This window comes from Palaemon carinicauda, chromosome 13 (assembly GCF_036898095.1).
Source record: "Palaemon carinicauda isolate YSFRI2023 chromosome 13, ASM3689809v2, whole genome shotgun sequence".
NCBI lineage: Eukaryota > Metazoa > Arthropoda > Malacostraca > Decapoda > Palaemonidae > Palaemon > Palaemon carinicauda.
Genome location: NC_090737.1, coordinates 21637241 through 21642240, shown reverse-complemented (window position 1 = coordinate 21642240; position 5000 = coordinate 21637241). Strand labels below are relative to the sequence as shown.

The following is a 5000-nucleotide window of genomic DNA, read 5'->3' as shown; positions in this document are numbered from 1 at the left end:
CGGGAGGCTGGAACAACTTGCTAAAAATACTCCCGTCGCGATAGGTGCTTTTCATACAGCCTCTTTCTCTTGCCTTCCATTGTCACGGCGCGAAGGAAGAGGGGATTGCTTAAGGGGGGAAGAAGAAGAACAGGAGGAGGAGGAGGAGGAGGAGAGGGTGGTGGTGGTAAAGTGTGATGGAGGTGGTTGTGTGGTAAATAGGGAGAAAATAATGAAACCCGGGTTCCTTACGTCTTGGTATATTGGAGGATGGAGGGAAATGAAACAAGAATTGTCTCTTGTAACATAGAATGGTCGTAGATTGCTTACGGACTTATTCAGGTTTCTTCTTTTTTTTTTTTTTATGTCGGGTATGTAAGAAATGTTCGTGTAAGATTGTCTTGCTTGCTGTAGATACCTTCCAAGGTCTTGTACTTATTCGGTACTGTTTTTGGACAATTGGCCACATTTTTAGTTCCCACAAATCATCACTGTGGGAAAAGCTCTGGTGATTGCACTGGCAAAGCTATTGTTGGCATTCCTATTTGCATTGGTGCTTTGCCAATCAAAACTGGCAAAGAAAGATGGGTCTTTAAACCTCATGTACTAATAGTAATGATAACATTCAAAGAAAAGAATATAGCAGAAAAGCAAAATTTATGATAGCGTCATATACCGTTTCTGGGTGATCTATTTGGTTGGGCCGTTAGGTCAAATCGGTTCCCAACCGACAGCACCTTTTTTTTCGTATAATTTGCGATTCCTCTGTGCAGATTTTGAATTTTTAAATGGATAAACTTCGCTTATCTACTAATTTTTATCTGGCCATGTTATAATTTTTCGGTTCTTTTGCTTATCGAAGTAATTCAGAGCCGAAAATATTGAATTTTCATTGCTGTCTTCCCTTCTCAAAGACATTTTCTGAATTCTACTACAGTCACTGTATTTTTAAGTGCACTTGACCTTTTCTGTATTTTCGCCCGTTTAATGTCATGTAACAATTTCAGTAGTTCTGTAGATTTTTGTCATATAGTACGTATTCCAGCCTTTCTATTTGGAAGGGTTTTTTTTTTGAGGGGGGGGGGGGGATGGGGGCATTACAATTGCTATTACTTTTATAGTGGCTGTTAATTTTTTTATTACAATATTTGTAAAGTGAAATCAGATATTTGTTTAATAGAAATAAGTTTAATGGAACAAAATACCGAGTTTTAAGTACTGTAATGTAAATGAAATATGCAATCATTTAGAGTAGAAAGAATAAAGTAGGTTATATATCATATAATTTTGTGCTTCATGGCTCGTGTTCTTATTATTGTTGTTATAAATTGACAAGAGTGAATAAGCAATACTTGCAAAGTGAATCTGAAATTATCAAAATTGCGCTTAGTTTTGAAGTCATCCAAAGTATCCAAAGTACACGAGTAATTTGATATTTTTAGGGATGTGGTTACCAGTGTCCAAACCAACTTTAAAAGCATTTAAACTGGCTACTGATTGTCAGACTCGGGTTCGAGTCCCGCTCAAAACCGTTAGTTCCTTTGGTCGCTGCAACCTCACCATCCTTGTGAGCTAAGGATTGGGGTGGGTTTGGGGGAGCCTGTTGAGTCATCAGCAGCCATTGCCTGGCCCTCCCTGATCCTAACTTGGCTGGAGAGGTGCTTGGGTGCTGATCATTATGGGCTGATCATTATGGATATATGGTCAGTCTCTAGGACATTGTCATGGTTGCTAAGGTAATGTCTCTTGCCATTCATGAGCGACCTTTAAACCTTTGGAAATAAATGTCATCGCAATGGCTGATCAGTGGATGTGGGATATTTACAAGTCTACTTTAATTGAGTTCCGAGTTTTTAATTTCGCTTTGAAACAATCTCTTATCCTTCTCCTCTTATTTGTCAGCATATTATCTTTTGTTGCCTATTTTCTCCCTCTCTCTTCATATCTAACTCATTTTTTTTCCCGATATCGCTACTTTAGATCAACGGTTGTAAGAGTTTCTAGATTAAATGTTTGTATGTACGTTAACTACTTAAGGTCTCTGTGTAACTTCAGTTCCCTTGAAATTTTGTATAGTTTGGAAAAGCTTCCAAAATAAGATTTTTTTTTTTATTTTATTAATTTCAACGTCCTGAATTATTAAAGAGTTTGTTGTGATTTAACTAGAAAATTTTTATTCTTTTGATGTAAAAATTTGTCATCATTCCTCTCAGATAATATTTTGTCTTTTTCAGCAAACATTTTGCATTTTTTTCTTCTCTAGCATACTTTTTACCCTTTCTATTTGGCCTTTTTTTTCATCAAACTATTTGTCCTTTTTCTTTATCGAAGTTTTTGCTCTTTACTTCGCCGTTTTCATCAAACTTTTAGCCCTTTCTCTTCATCAACCTTTTTCTCTTTATTTGCCATTTTTCTTCAAACTTTTAGCCCTTTCTTTTTATCAACCTTTTCTCTTTATTTGCCATTTTTCTTCAAACTTTTAGCCCTTTCTTTTTATCAACCTTTTCTCTTTATTTGCCATTTTTCTTCAAACTTTTAGCCCTTTCTTTTTATCAACCTTTTCTCTTTATTTGCCATTTTTCTTCAAACTTCTTGCCCTTTTCCTTCATCAAACTTTTCTAGCCCTTTTCATCATCAAACATTTTGCTTTTATCCCCAACAAACTTCAACTGGCTTTTAAAAGATGCACCCTTTGAGAATTTATGACGTTAGTGGTATTGGAGAGAGTTATTAAAAGCAACAACAAAGGTCAGGACAGGTCAGCTCGACGGCCCATGAAACCACCGCCCGGCTTTACATAGTCTGTTGGTCCCTATTGGAGAGAGCGGTGATGTCATAGGCACTCGCCTATTGTCAGCATGCGTGGCTGCCAGATGTCTGATGCTATCTTCCAGGAGAGGTGGGGCAAGCATGTACTCTTCGTATTTATATATGTCACGATGTTAAAAGCAGAGGGCTGGTTAAGCACTGCGTGTCGCCACGTTGTATCGTCCCAACAAGGGCTATTGTTCGCCTTCGCAACTTCCAAACAAAGATTTTTTCCCTTCGTGGAATGTGTCGGAGGTAAGGCGGTATCAGATTATAGGATAATGCCGTAGTTGAGATGATCATTTATTATATGGAAGGTTGGTCCTTTGTTTTCAAGGGCTTCTAAGGCTGTTCTTGGACGTTGGTGTTTGTACTTTTAACACCCGCGGACATGGGGTCAAAACTAATTAGATTAGCCATCTTAGGGTATTTATTCTTTGTTAAGAGTAAGTTTGATAGAGATGCATGAATATCCGTACAAATGCCATAGCTCCATCCAGTATCTTTAATTTATATTCATATATATTGGGAGTTAAATGGCAGGACAGGATTAGAATTGAAACTATAAGAGAGATTACTCGAGTGCCATATGTGCTTAAATGGTTAAATCATGGTGATGGGTAGATGGAGATGGTTTGGACATGCTCTTCGCACTCCCCAAGAGAGAATAGTTCGCCAAACTTTCAACTGGGTTCCACAAGGCACTAGAAGAGTTGGAAGATCCACGCCTACGTGGCTGATGACTATGAAGCGTGAAGTGGGAGATGATGAGTAAGAAGTATTGTTTTAAAAGCTCAAGATAGAGACGACTGACGAAATCTAACCTAGTCCCTTCAGCGTTAATAGGCGTAGGAGGAGGCGATGATGATATTTAATTACGATAGAAGTGCTCGGAGTCCTGTTAAATGCGAGAACAATTTACTATACTTGAAATACCTAACCTATGCAAATGATAATGATATACGTAAATTAATGTCCTTAACGTTCATTAGAAATAACAGTAGGGATTACTGGAAGTTAGAGATAGAAATTTTTGTATGGTGGACGGATCGTTGTATGATTACAGTATAGAATTAGCTATAAGCGTTGAACGGTTTTATTTTAGTACCTTAAAAATGGATGACATTGAAATTTCAGGTGATTATTCATGTTAAAGTACTCAACTTTCTCTTAAAATGCTATGAAAAATGTCTGTACGTTTAAGAAACCTTTGGTGTCTTCCCCAAATACCAGCTTTTTAACTTGACTAGCTCTTTGTTATTGGTGTGTCTAACAACTTGTAGCTTTTTAATGTTCAGAGGCTCTAACCCTGTTTACTATTTTTATTCATTTAACTATACAATGTAATATTCTTTCAGTTCCCATCTACAATGAGATATGTCATTTTAGATTTTTCTTGGTTTATCTCTCCAGATTGGGTACACGAGAAGTCTTTGCCTAAATTACTTATGCGTTGAGTATATCATAACAATAAGCAAGACTTTTATCCTGGGATTCCTTTGACGAAGTGAGAGTAAGCAAGTGTTATTGATATCTTTTGTTGAATTTCGGTTACATTTTCTGGGACGTTATGCTGATTTTAAACCCTTCTTTTGCTTACATTTTTAGTTAGAAAGAAACACGTAGATCGCAGTCGGTGGTTTGTGAATTTGTCTACTTTTCTTATAATCTTTATCTCGATGAACTTTTGAGATTCCGGTAGGTTTCTTCTTCGGTAGTGTCTAACCTGTCCTTTCCAAAAATAATTCTTTTTACACTGCCTTATATTCCCTTTGGTTAACCTCGTCGAATACTTTAATGCTGATCTGGATTCACGGATGTTCATTTTAGCAATTCATTACATGATTAATCTGTTACGTTCTATTTTTTTAAAGGCCGCTCATAATTGGCATAGGCAAGGGACATTGAAACTACCCCATCAAGCAGGACAATATTTGTCCTAGAGACTGACCATATATGGTCAGCGTCTAAGCCCCTCTCCATCCAAGTTAGGACCAAGGAGGGTCAGGAAATGCCTGCTGATGACTCAACAGGTAGACCTATAGGCTTCCCAAACCGCCCCCTCCCCATTCCTTAGCTCACAAAGATGGTAAGGTTGCAGCGACCAAAGGAACTAGCGAATTTGACCGGGAATCGAACCCCAGTCTGGTGATCACCAGGCTAGGGATGTTACCACATAGGCCACCACAACCCGTTGTTATGAATGATTCTGA

The 5000-nt window shown here is 37.8% G+C and overlaps 1 protein-coding gene across 1 annotated transcript in view; it reads left to right on the top strand.

Annotated features, from left to right (window-relative positions):
* Positions 1–5000, top strand: part of LOC137651462 (T-box transcription factor TBX3-like) — a gene marked incomplete at its 3' end in the record, with an annotated part of 396907 nt that overhangs the window by 146678 nt on the left and 245229 nt on the right. The gene's annotated exons all lie outside the window — the stretch shown is intronic.